This window comes from Dipodomys merriami, unplaced genomic scaffold, assembly GCF_024711535.1.
Source record: "Dipodomys merriami isolate MVZ:Mamm:240054 unplaced genomic scaffold, mDipMer1.0.p SCAF_7, whole genome shotgun sequence".
In the NCBI taxonomy this organism is placed as follows: domain Eukaryota; kingdom Metazoa; phylum Chordata; class Mammalia; order Rodentia; family Heteromyidae; genus Dipodomys; species Dipodomys merriami.
Window position 1 is genome coordinate 35,813,788 of NW_027206290.1, and position 14,566 is coordinate 35,828,353.

Genomic DNA, 14,566 nt, shown 5'->3' on the forward strand with positions numbered 1-14,566 from the left:
GAATGTATTTAGAACATTTAAAAATATCCTTTTGGGCAGGTTACACTTTCCTCTAAGAATATGAAGGCTGAGTTTGGATTTTCTTGTTAATTTTGGAGATTTTTAATTTTCTTAAAGAGTGTTTGGAACTATTAGCTTAATAACATCTCTATCTAGTGGGATTTAAAATGAAAATAAATTATCCTCTAGACCTAAAGTAAACAAAGAATAAACATATCCCTTTCCTCACACTCTCCTTAAAGTAAGACTTTCCTAATTACACAGGTGTTTGCACCCTGCGGCATCAAGGCTTCTACTATGCTGGTAGTTAATTTTGTTGAAGTCGTGTGATTTTTTCCCTTAAAAAATAATATATGATTTTGTTTTTCTGTAAGGATGAGATCAATTTTAACTGTAATATGGTGTATATATGATGTATCAAAATAGTATATATATATATATATTTTTTTTTGGGTCTGGTCGTGGGACCTGAACTCTGGGCCTAGGCGCTGTCCCTCAGCTCTTCAGCTCAAGGCTAGCACTCTACCATTTGAGCCACAGTGCCACTTCTGGCTTTTTTTTTCTTTTTGCTTATGTGGTGCTGAGGAATCAAACCCAGGGCCTCATGCATGCAAGGCAAGCGCTCTACCACTGAGCCACCTTCCCAGCCCCCAAATAATACATTTTATTATCTCACATGACAGTGAGGGTACTTTTCTTTTTTTCTGATAAAGATAGGGAATATTATATTGTACAAAAACCTTAAGACATGCTACTTGTTTCAGGTGGAATGGAGAATTTGTAACAATTACATTGAGGGACCATACAAAATGAAGAAAAGTGGAAATAGTTCACTGTCCAGGAATATTACCCAATTGAGGATGATAGCCCATATATGTCATATGAATGGCTTGAGCAATGGTACTTTGGATAGCCTATCCCAGGCACTAATAATACCAGATGAATTCCATACTTTATAAGTTGTACAATGATATTGATACTGCCTTATAATCTGTGTATTGGTTATTTGCATAAAAATTCACCATTTTGGTCATTGCTATGAAACCAATGAAGCTTAATCTTGAGCCCTTTCATTGTAGGGCCCTTTCAACATAATCATATGCATAAGTGAAGTTGGACTACATTGGAGAATTTACTGATTTGTTAAGATTACTAGATTACTTTGATTCTTGTGATGGTTAATTTTAATGCATTAATTTGACTGGGCCATGAGTTATTTAGGTAAACATTCTGGGTATGTCTGTGTAGGTTTTTTTAAAAAAAATTAATAGCCTGAGTGGAGTTTTTTTATATTTTATAATATGAGTCTTCATCTGATCAGTTGAAGTCCTAAGCAGAAGAAAAAAATCTGATCCTCTCTCAATTAAGAGAGAACCCCGAAGGATGTCTTGAATTGACCCATTAGTCTTCTCCCCTCTCAGATTTAAACTGAAACATAGCCAACTTTCTTTGGTCTCTTTGCTCGCTTAAGATATTGGGACTTCTCAAGTTCCTTATATGAGTTAATTTTAAAAAATAATTTCTATTGGTTCTTTTAATCTGGAAAACCTTGATTAATATAGACTATGGTGCTGTAAGTGGTGAAGAACAGAATTTTAAGGATGAGTTTTCTGAACTGTTTTTGGTGTTTCTGGAATTGGCTATCTAACCTAATCAGACTTAGAGGTGTAAGTAACACTATTTCTAGTAATACAGATAGCTCTGATAGTATAGAGCATGACAATGACAATAGAAATATAAAATAAAATATGTTGACAATTGACTCTTTAAACTATTTAAAGGAAATAAAGAACTGAGAACCTGTGGCTTATGTCTGTCATTCTAGCTTCTCAGGAAGCTGAGATCTGAGAATAGTGATTTGAAACCAGCCTAAGCAGGAAAACCTGTGAGACTCTTATCTCCAATTAGACTATTTTTTTCCTTAAAAGTATTTAATTCCACAATCATACAATCTTAAGTATTCAAAATTCTGTCATTTGATAATACACACAAAAATAAATATAACAAATGTTTCTATAGTTCACCCAAGGGCAAGAACCATGACTTACTTTGTTTTGTTTCTCCAAACACAGTGGCTTGGAATTTCAATGAATGTTTCATGAGTTGGGGAATATAATGGGATAAATATGAAGCCAAGTTCCAATTAGACTTTTAATCTCCACTAAATAGCTGGAAGTGGAGCTGTGACTCAAGTGGGAGAATGTTAGCCTTGAATAATAGTAAGGAAAATAGGAAAAGTAAGGAGAGTGTGTAGGCCCCAAGTTCAAGGATCAGGACTGGCACAAAAAAAAAAAAAAAAGAAAAAGAAAAAGAAATAAGGATCTAGGAGGCTGCATATCTAATCCTATTGAATATGTTTGTGAAGCTAATGAAGATAAGGAGATTGGTTGTTTTTTTTAAATTTCTGACAATATACTTATTTTTTTATTGTGAACATACTGTACAGAAGGGTTACAATTACATGGGCAAAATAATGAGTACATTTCTTATCAAGTATTGTAGCCTCCTCCTTTGTTTACCCTTCACATCCTTTCCCAGCCTCCCCCCACCCCCCCCAATCCTCCCCCCCCCAACAAAGTTGTAAAGTTCGTTTTCGACATGACAACTTGTACTTCTCATTGTTGCAACGGGTCCACCTGTATCCTTATTTAAACGACTTGTTTTTCCCCTTCCCCTCCACAAATTATACCAACATTAAATACAGTGAAAGAAGGGGTTATACTGTAGGGGAGGGTCATACAAAGCAACAAAGAAATAATCTTATAAATGCGTTAGAAACAAATGCATGAAAGAAAAAAACATTTAAATACATATCTAAGGGTTCATTTCCCTAACATCACCTTATCTGACCTTTTCTGCTTGACTCATACATATACTTGCATGCTCCTGGATTAGAAAGATTAACATCGTGAAAATGGCAATACTTCCCAAGGCTATCTACAAATTCAATGCGATACCTATCAAAATTCCAACCTCATTCTTCAAGGAAATAGAAGAGGCAATTCAAAAATTCATATGGAACAATAAAAGACCCCGAATAGCAAAAACGCTCAATGGAAAGAACACTGCTGGAGGAATATCAACACCAAATTTCAAACTCTACTATAAAGCCATAGTAATCAAAACAACTTGGTACTGGCACAAGAACAGACCTCAGGACCAATGGAATAGAATTGAAAACCCAGAAATGAACCCACAGACCTATAGCCATCTAATCTTCGATAGGGGAGCTAAAAAAATAGAATGGAAGAAAGACAGCCTCTTCAGTAAATGGTGCTGGCAAAATTGGCTAACTACTTGTAGAAAACTAAAGCTAGATCCTTATATATCACCCTGCACCAGAATCAACTCCAAATGGATCAAGAACTCGGAGTCAAAGCAGACACTCTGAAAACATTACAGGATGGAATAGGAGAAACCCTAGGTCTCCTTGGCGCAGGCCGAAATTTTCTTAATAGAGACCTGGAAACACAGCAAATCAAAGAAAGGTTGGACAAATGGGTTTGCATGAAGTTGCAGAGCTTCTGCATGGCAAAGGACATAGCTAGCAAGATCAATAGAAAGCCTACGGACTGGGAGAAGATCTTCACTAGCTATACAACGGACAAGGGTCTCATATCTAAAATATACTTGGTTGCCCTTAGATATGTATTTTAATGTTTTTTTCTTTCATGCATTTGTTTCTAACGCATTTATAAGATTATCTCTTTGTTGCTTTGTATGTCCCTCCCCACAGTATAACCCCTGCCTTCACTATATTTGATGTCAGTATAACTTGTGGAGGAGATAGGGAAAAACAAGTCGTTTAAGGATACAGGTGGACCTGTTGCAACAATGAGAAGTACAAATTGTCATGTCGAAAACGAGCTTTACAACGTTGGTGGGGGGGGAGGATTGGGTGGGGGGGTGGGAGAGGAGGCTGGGAAGGGATGTGAAGGGTAAACAAAGGAGGAGGCTGCAATGCTTGATAAGAAATGTACGCATTATCCTGCCTATGTAATTGTAACCCCTCTGTACAGTATGTTCACAAAATAAAATAAAATAAAATAAAATAAATATACTTGGTTGTTTTCATCTAATGCCATTGGACAAAGGATGAGCTCAGGAATATGAATATTAAATTCAAGCACTTATGTAAATTACCTCCAAGCTCAACTGCGATTTCGTTTCTAGGTACAGGGATGAGATTACTGAAAATCAGTGTAAGAATATTATCAGTGACTGGATTCCAAAATAGATTGATTTCCTATGTTCACAAGAAGTTTATTGTTAAACAGTCAGAAATCTAGGGAATATATGTGGGAACATTCATTTCATTAGGGGTGGGATAATGTTGAAAGAAACATAAAGTTAAATCAGGCCAAATTTATTGAGTGGCCTACTAAGTAGATATTCTGCGCAGTGATGTAGTTTGGAGAGTTGGAAAGGTTTCTAACTGTTCAGTTGGTTGACAAAAACATGGTCCAATAGCTATTCCCCAGTGGGAGCATTGAAAAATCCAGGGTTGCTTTGGTTTAATGAGGAAAATGGGTTTCAAAGATTTAGGATGATTGGAATATTTTAAATGGAATTGTCATTTATGACTAAGATTCAGAGATTAGACTTGTTATCATGACTATGAGAAATGAATTTGTGAGGGAACTCTGAGCATCTTTAAAAGCTTTATGATTGCATGTCTTTGTAGACCAGGCCTTAGAGAGAAAAATAAGTTGGGAAGCCTATTTCCAATGAGAATAATTGGATCCTGAAGTTGCAGGACCCAAGTGGCAGCACTAGCTGTCAAAGGTAAGATGGAAACAGTTATTCCAATGAACAGCAGAGTCAAAGCAACCATCAGAATAGTATGACTCACGCAGACCTGTGGTATTGCTCATTGGTTATGGTCTTCCTAAGAGTAAAATAGAAAGCATACTAAATTCTCACTTGTTCTGTGTAAGTGGAAAATGCCTAAGTCAAGTGAACAAAAGCCTAATCAGAACAATAAAGATAGAGGGTCAAGGCCTCCCAATCAATTATCAAATATGAGGCAGTATACAGACTCCAAATCCACTGAATAAAGAAAGGCTGAATCCCCTTGTAAAAGAATCCAGGCATACTTAAACTCCACACTGCTCATTTTTTCCCCAGACTTCTCCAAAGGAAATTTTTTTTTACAGAGTAACTGTGCAATAGAGAAAAATAACTATTTATATCATCCTGCTACTGGACACTGGTTTTAAATTGACACAAATTCTGGGAGACCTCAAACAGTACTGTGGCCAAAGTACAGGTTTCTCAAATCAAGTGATGGGTGGACCTTTAGCTGAGGTTTGAACAGTGAACCTGCTGAGTCCACGAACAGACCCCATAGTTCTTCCTTCATTCTCAGAATGCAGAATTGGAACAAATACATTCAGCAGGTGGTGGAATCCATCTATGGAGTGAGAACTATTGTAGGAAAGGACAAGTGGAAAACATTAGAATCACCCTTCCTAGGAAAATAGTAAACCAAAAGCAATGCCACATTCTTAGAAAAAAATTATAGAAAGAGTGCTACCTTTGCATACTTGAGGGATTGTGATTCCCACTATATCCTCACTCAACTTCTCTATTGGCCTGTGAGGAAGACAAATAGATTTTGGAGAGTGACAGTAGATTACCACAAGATTAGCTCAATGGATAATACAATTGCAGTTGTAGTAGCAAATATAATTTCATTTCTTAAGCAAATTAATACATCTTTCAGTATTTGTTATTCAGGCCTTATTACTTTGATGATCTAGACTCACTAGATTAGGGAGTAGAAACTACTCTAGACTTATTAGTAGTACATTCATATGTCGGAGATGGGGCAATCAATATGACTAAACTTCAGCAGCCTTCTGCCTAGTGAAAATTTAGGGGCTTAATGTTTTTAGTATGATAATACAAACTTATTAAGATGAAGGATAAGCTGTAGCATCTGGCCCACAAAAAAGAGATAAATACCTGGAATGCTATAGATTTGGAAAGTAACACATCTCTCATTTGTGTGTGTATTATTCTAGCTCATTTATTATATGGCTGGAAAAGCTACTAGTTTTGAGTGGTGTCCAGACCAAGACAAGGCTCTGAAATAGACCCAGGCTGCTGGGCCAACTTTTCTGCCACTTGGACCATATGATCCCACAGATCTAATAGTGCTTGAAGTGGCATTAGCATGTAAGGATACTGTTTAGAGGCTTTGGTGAAGCATAATTCAGCCCTTTAGGATTTTGGAGCAAGGATAACCTATTATTCATACTCAGCTATTCTCCTTTTGAGAAAAAAAACCCTCAGCCTGTTATTGGGCCTGATTAAATTAGCTTAGCCATAGGCCAAGCTTCCATAGGACCTACCTGAGCTGTCTATCATGACTTGGATGATTTTTTGTCCTGCCAAGCAATATTCTATTAAAGTGGAAGTGTTATACCTGTGACTGGTCCTGAGCAGGCTCTGAAGGCACAAGTAAGTTACATGGGGAAGGTTCTCAAATGCTCATGGTACCCAGTCCTGATATGCTGTCTCTCCCTACCTACACTTAGGGCTTCATGGGAGTTTCTTATGACTATTTGACAAAGAAAAGACTAGGGACTGGTTTAAAGATGGCTTTGCACAGCATTTAGGTACTACCTGAAAATGGACAGCTTCTATCCGTCAGCCTCATTCTAGGATGTTTAAAAAAGGACATTGATAAAAGGAAATTCTAACAGTGGGCAGAACTGTGGGCAATATACCTGGGGGAATGGCCAACTGCATAACTAAGGATTAGGTTGTGTGGTCAGGGACTTGGAAGGGACATTGGAAAACTGACGATGAGAAAATTAGGAAGAAGAGGCATGCCAGTAAACCTCTAAATAGGTAGAAACCATGAAGATACTTGTGCTCATATGAATGCTTGCTGATGTTTCAGCTCAGCAGAAAAAAGTCAACATCTTTCTTTATTCATTCTTTTACTTTTCCAATAAGCACAAAGACTATTAGCCGTGCTGTCAGTGGATCATGCATAGGACCAGCCAACACTGATTTCCGTTCACTAAGGCTGGCTTAACCACAACCACTAGACTGATTTGCCAGAAGCAGCAATCAATATGACACTATTCACTATTTCCATCAAGGAAAGGCAAACATTTTGTTTTTACCAGAACAGACACTATGAATATACATTTACCTTCATTGTACTCAATGCTTCTTCCAAAACTACCATTCACACACTTATAGAGTATCTTATCTACTGTCATCGTACTCCACACAGCATTGCTATTTATTTATGTTTTATTGTATTCATTTGAGGTTTACAAATTGATGTCACAGAGTACATATAGATTACTACAGTGAAGCAAATGAACATATCTGTTGTTTCATATAGCTGCTGCTTGTGAGTGGCTAAAATCTACTTGCTTTATAAAAATCTCCAAATCATTACACACAGTTTTAATGTTCTACTTTAGCATTTTAGCATTTATTTTACATATCTGATCCTTTGTATCCTATAAATTTCTCTACTTTCCTTTCCACCCTCACCCCTGGTAACCATTGTTTTTTTAATCATTGTATATTTGACATTTTTAAAACATTTGTTATCTAAGTAAGATCATGAAATATTTTTCTTTCTGTATCTGGTTTATTTCACTTAGCCTAATGTCCTTTTAGCTTATCAATTAGGAAGGAAATTGCATGGTTTTCTTTACATGGAGAATAATATTCTACTCCGTATGAGTGTGTTCATGCACCATATTTTTTCTACCATTCAGGTTAACATCTTGGATATTATGAGAAACTATACAGAATTGCTTCTGATCAAAGAAGTCACTTCATAGCAATGGGCTCATGGAATTTACTGGCTATACCATGTTTCCCCAAGATCCTGAACAGCTGATTTGACAAAACAGTTGAATGGTATTTTGTATACTCAGTTGCAGCTCCACACAAGTGGCAATACCTGCAGGGCTGAGGGAAATCCCTACAGAAGGCTTTGTATGTTGTGAGTCAGCATCCAGTATATGGTACTCTTTCCCCTTAGCTAGGATTTGTGGGTTCAGAAGTCAAGGACATTTTTTTTGCTTCTTATGGCTATTTGACTTTAGGGTCTTCTCTACTAGAAGTCTTGATTCTATAGTAAGGAATGCTGTCCCAGGGGATACAATGATTCCATTGAACTTTTTCACTGAATGATTTAATGGAACATTTAGCAGTTAAAAGCAGTTAAAAATGCTGCTGATCGCTTGGTGTTCCTCAATCCTCTGAACCAACATGAAAAGAAGGGAGTTACTGTCCTGGCTAGGGGCTATTGATTCTAGCTACCACTTGGATTACAACTCAACAATGGAAGTGAGGAATGCAGGCAATCTTATAGGGCACCTCCTAATTCTGCCATCATCTGTGATTAAGATCAAGGCAAAACTACAATGACCCAATCCAAATAGGACTACAAATGACACAGACACTTCAGGAATGAAAGTTTGGGTCTCCCAGGTAAAGAATCATGACTAGCTCCTGGGCTTGCTAAAGACAAAGGATAGTAAAAGAAGATAGTCATAAATGGCAACTATGACTACATAAACAGTTTCAGAAAGAAGACTATAATTGTTATGAAAATTCCTTCCTTGTTTTTCCATGAATATATTTATGTAAATATAAATAAGTATAGAGTAAGCACATATTTTTGTTTCCTTGCTTCTCTTATTCTTGTCATGTGCCATAAAGTGTGTTGACTTTATATCAAAGAATTTAAAAACCATTAATCTTTCATCATAGTGTGTAAATTATAGGATGCCAAGGTGAAGAAGGAACAACAAACATTTGAATCACTCGAAGACATTGCTTCCTTTCTTCAGGGAAGGAGTGAGTAAGTGTCTTTTTAATTATATGTGAAACAATGATACTAAAAGGAATTATGAATTTCTCATTGTCATTATTTGGAAAGTAAATATGTTTCAAGATGTGTTTGGGAATGAAGTTGACAGGGAATAGAATTGTGGAGATTAGTTTTTTAATTAATGTATCTTTTATTGTAAAGATACTGTACAGGGGGGTTACAGTTATATGAGTAAGATAATGAGTACATTTCCTATTGAACACTGTTACCCCCTCCTTTGTTTTTTTTCCCCTACCATCCATCCTCTCCCCACCTCCCTAACTCCTCCCTTCCTCCTGTGAAGTTGTAAAGTTCATTTTCAACATAGTGTCTTGTACATCTTGTTGTTACAATGGGTCATCCTGTAACCATATTTCTGCATTTTGATATTTCCCTTCCCCTCCCCAAATTAGAAAAATGTATATACAAGATGCAGGACACCAGACTCAAATACAGTGACAACAGGGGTTGTATTATGGGGGAAGAACATACAAAAGAAACAAAAAAAGACCACATAGTACATTATAAGTACATTAAGAAAGGTAAAAATCTCTTGTGTCCCTATCTTGGGGTTCATTTAGCTTAGCCTCAGCTTATATAGTCATATGTACATAGCTATTGACCTTTTCTGCTTGTCCTAGACATATACTAGTTATTACAAATAAGGGAAACCATGGGACCTATGTTTCTTTGGGACTAGCTTACTTCACTTAGTATATTTTTTTCCAAGTCTTTCCATTTCCTAACAAATGGGACAGTGTCATTCTTTCTGAGGGAAGCACAGCATTCCATTATATATAACACATTTTCTTGATCCAATCATCTAGTGGGGGGGAGTATCTGGGTTAGTGCCATATCTTAACTATGGTGAATTATGCTGCTATAAACATGGTTGTGTTGATAGCTTTAGTATGGCCTTGTTTGTGATCGTTTGGTAAATGCTTAAAAGTGGGATTGCTGGGTAATAGGGGAGCTCTATGTGTAGTCTTTGGGGGAACCTCCATTCTGCTTTCCAAAGTAGTTGAACAAGTTTATACTGCCACCAACAATGCAGTAGGGTTTGCTTTTGGCCACATCCCTTCCAGCATCTGTTATTAGATTTCTTGATTATAGACATTCTAACTGGGATGAGATGGTATCTCAATGTTGTTTTGATTTGCATTTCTTTTATGGCTAGAACAGTTGAGCATTTCTTCATGTGTTTATTGGCCATTCTTATTTCCTCTTCAGAGAAGTTTCTCTTTAAGTCTTTTTTTAAAATTTAATTTAATTTTATTTGTGAACATACTGTACAGAGGGGTTACAATTACATGGGCAGGATAATGCGTACATTTCTTACCACGCATTGCAGCCTCCTCCTTTGGTTTCTCTTTAAGTCTTTAGCTCACTTATTAATCAGGTGGTTGTTTCTTTGAGGATTTGTTGTTGGGGGATTTAATTTTTTGAGTTCTAAGTATATTTTAGATATTAGGTCCTTGTCCATTGTATGGCTAGTGAAGATCTTCTCCCAGTCTGTAGGCTTTCTATTGATCTTGCTTGCTATGTTTTTTGAAATGCAGAAGCTCTGCAGTTTCATGCAATCCCATTTGTCCAACCTTTCTTGGATTTGTTGTGTTTCTGAGTCTTTATTAAGAAAATTTTGGCCTGTACCATGGAGCCCTAGAGTTTCTCCTATCCCTTCCTGTAATGTTTTCAGGTTGTTTACTTTGACTTCAACATCTTTGATCCATTTGGAATTGTTTCTGGTGCAGGGTGATATATAAGGATCTAACTTTAGTTCTCTACAGGTGTTAAGCCAATTTTTCCAGCACCATTTACTGAAGAGGCTGTCTTTCTTCCATTCTATTTTTTTAGTTCCCTTATTGAAGACTAGGTCTGTGGGTTCACTTCTGGGTCTTCAGTTCCATTCCAATGGTCCTCAGGTCTGTTCTTGTGCCAGTACTGAGCTATTTTGATTACTATGGCTTTGTAGTAGAGTTTGAAATTTGGTATTGATAGTCCTCCAGCACTGTTCTTTCTGCTGAGGATTGTTATTGCTATTCAGGGTCTTTTATTATTCCATGTGAACTTTTGGATTGTTTCTTCTATTTCCTTGAAGAATGAGATTGGATATTGAGAGGTATCACATTGAATTTGTCAATAGCCTTTGTCAGTATTGCCATTTTCACGATGTTAATCCTCTCAATCCAGGAGCATGGGAGGTTTTTCCACTTCCTTAGTTCTGCTTTAATTTCCTTTTTCAGGTTTTTAAAGTTTTCATCATAGAGGTCCTTCACTTTTTTAGTTAAGCTAATTCCTTGGTTTTTATTTTTTGTGGGTCTATTACAAAAGGAGTTGCTTTCCTGCTTTCAGCTGGGCTCTTCTCGTTGTTGCCCTGCAGAAGATCCATTGATTTTTGAGGGTTAATTTTATACCCTGCTATCTTGCCAAAGTTTCAGATCAGCTTGAGTAACTTAGGAGTGGTGTCCAGGGAATTCTAAATAGAATATCTCGTCATCTACAAATAGGGAGAGTTTACCTGGGTACAGTATTCTTGGTTGATAGTTGTTTGTCTTTAGGGCGTGACATACATCATTCCAGGCTCTTCTTGCTTTCATTGTTTCTGCTGAGAAATCTGAAGTAATTCTGATAGGTTTCCTTTGATAGGTGATTGATCTTTTCTCCCTGACAGCTTTAAGGATCCTTTCCTTGGTCTCAATTGATCCTGTGGGGATTACAATATGATAGTGGGATGTCCTGTTCTGGTCTGGTGTATTTGGTGTCCTAAAGGCTTCTTGTATCTGAATAGGCCTATCTGTTTGCATGTTTGGAAGTTCTCTGCTAGGTTCCTGTTAAATTAATTTCCTAGACATTTAACTTCTGTCTCTAGGCCCTTCTCTATACCCATTAGCCTTAAATTGGGCCTTCGGATGGTGTCTTCTAAATGTTGAATAGATCTATCATATTTTTTGGATTTGTCTTGAATACTTGAATGTTCTTTGTCTATAATGTCTAGGCTGTCTTCAATCTTGGAGATTCAATCTTCTGCATGGTCTAACCTACTGTCAAGACTTTCTACTTTGTTTTTAATTTCCTTTCCTTCTAATTGGTCAGATTTGATGGCTTCAAATGCTTTGTTGGAGCTTTGTTTTAGATCTTGTAAGGATTTCTTTACCTCCTTAATTTTGTCTTCAGTGTTCATTCTCAAATCCCTTAGTTGACCAGTTATAGTTTCATTGGGCTCCATTTTCTTCTGTTGAGCTACATTCAGCATTCGTTTTGTGGCCTCCATGGATTTCTCCAGCTTTGTGTTTGTGGATTCCATGAATGGCTCTATTAATTTTTGTATTAATTTTTGGGTAGCCTCATCAGGCTCATGCATTTCCCTATCACAGTCACAGAGTCCTTTGCAGGATTTCAATCTTTTCATTCAGCATGTTTACCAGTAGTGTTTGTAGAGCATTTTGCGAACTCTTCTCTTGATTATCCATTAACTGATATGTTGTGTGATTATCACGAGTGGGAGTTGAGATACCTGGACTTGCCATTTTTCTTGTGTTTCTCCAGCTTGTTCTGCCCATTTGGGTATGAAGGCAAAACCAATCTCATGCTAGAACACTATTTTAAGGTAAGCATCAACCAGAGCTCTTTAGTTGCAGATTGTTTGATGCAGTCAAAATGAGTACAGATACAATCTAGTTCAAACATTTACAATCTAGTTCAACAAACAACTAGGGATCAATGGACCAAGAAAATCCAAGAAATTAATAGGTTTAGGGACAATTGTGGGGAGAAAATAAGATTAGAGGAATGTGGAGAGGGAAAGGGAAAGAAAATCCAAGAAGGAGAAGAGAGATAAAGGAAAAGGAGACATGAATAATAAAAAATTTAAAAATGAAACACTTAAAATTGCATAAGCATAAAGAAATAATACTGTAATTAATGGAGTTTAGGCTGAGAGTTTGTGAATTGAGTAATCTATATCTGAATAAAGTATGAACACAATGAAGGATAAGGTCTAATATTTGAAGACAGGTATACATCTGGGGATGAACAGATCAGCAATTAAGTAAAGCAAAGAAACAACAACAACAAACAAACAAACCAGAAAGGACCAAAAGGGAAAAGAGTAAAAAGAGAATTAAAAAAACCCTAAAATAAAAATAGAAAACAATTAAAAATTTAAAAAAAGTTAGGTAGATGCCAGGCACTGGTGGCTCATGCCTGTAATCCTAGCAACTCAGCAAGCTGAGATCTGAGGATCGTGGTTCAAAGCCAGTCCAGGCAGCAAAGTCTGGGGAGACTCTTATCTTCAATAAACTACCAGAAAACTGTAAGTGGTGCTGAGGTGCAGGTGGTAGAGTGCTAGCCTTGAGCTGAAGAGTTGAGGGACAGTGCCTATGCCCAGAGTTCAAGCCCATGACTGACAAAAAAAATTAGATAGAAAAAAGAGTTCTTTGATTTTTGGAGGGAGGGGTGGGGAAATCTTGTGTCTCCCTTGTGTCTGTAACCAGTCTCTTGGTGTAGTCTCTGTTTGCTATTGGTGTTTGGTTTTCCTGTGGCTTGACTGGTCACTTAAATCAGTTTGTTTGAGCAAGCAAAAAGAGGTTCTGCCTTACCAGGGACTTTATGACCCTCCTCCCAGGCTAGATCAGTGGGAGGGCAATCTGCTTAGAGTCTCACAAAAGAGGGAGATGATTGTTTTCTCTACCTAGGATTTGCTTTGATAGGGCTAGCTTGTGGGTTGAGTTGAGGCATGTCAGCAATCAGTAGCTTTTCCCTGAAGAGCTAGCTCCTGAGACACTTACACAGCCCAGCCTGGAGTCATTCTCAAGATTTGTGTGTATTGAGTTTCTAATTGTTTTTCTTTAACCTTCTAGGTTTGCTACCTGTGCTGCAGTGGGGAGGGGCAGCCTCTGGCTCTGTTTACACAGTGAAGACAGTCACTCCTCCATGGGCAGAGCTTTCTCTGCCTGGGAAGGGCAACTTTCCCCTAGGTGGAGCTGAACACTGCAGGTCAGGTTACTTTGACCTGTGGAATGGCTCCTATTGTCTTCTTCCAAGGCCTGAGTTACATGCTACCTGCTCTGGCCTGGTCTGTCAGTATGGAGCTCTTCTCTGGTGGTGGGGGAGGGGCTATCTTCCCACTGCTGCTCTGTGAGAAGGAGTGAGGATGTCTTGGGGGTAGTCAAGCCTTTCCTCTGGTTTCCAGGCCATCCACAGTCTGGGACTGTCTGTGGTCAGCAGGATGGGGATTTCTGCTCCTTTTCAGTTCTTGCTGGTAGTGAGTAGACTCTGCTTGCACACCTCCTCTAGTGCTTTTGTCCCTGGCTCTCTCTGTTGATATGGTGGCCACAACAGCAGCCACCACCACCTCTGTGGATATTGGCAAGTGCTCAAATCCATGTCTTTAACCAAGATGCCCAGATTTTTTTTCCTTTCTGGCCAAACTTTCTGTACTATGATGGCACACTTAGTGTGATTCTCTAGCTTTGGACTTTTTACTGGAACACTAAAACTGGTTTCTATGTGAGAGCTTGTTTAGCTCCCAGCTTCTCCTCTTGTCTTGGAGATTAGTTTTATGTGTCATCTAGACTAGTCCATAAGATTATCTATTTAAACAGTATTTCTGAATGTGGCTGTGAACCTTTTTCTTGACGAGGTTAGCACTTGAATTAATGGAATGAGTACAGCAAATGTGGACAACCTCATATTAAAAAAAAGCAAAAATGG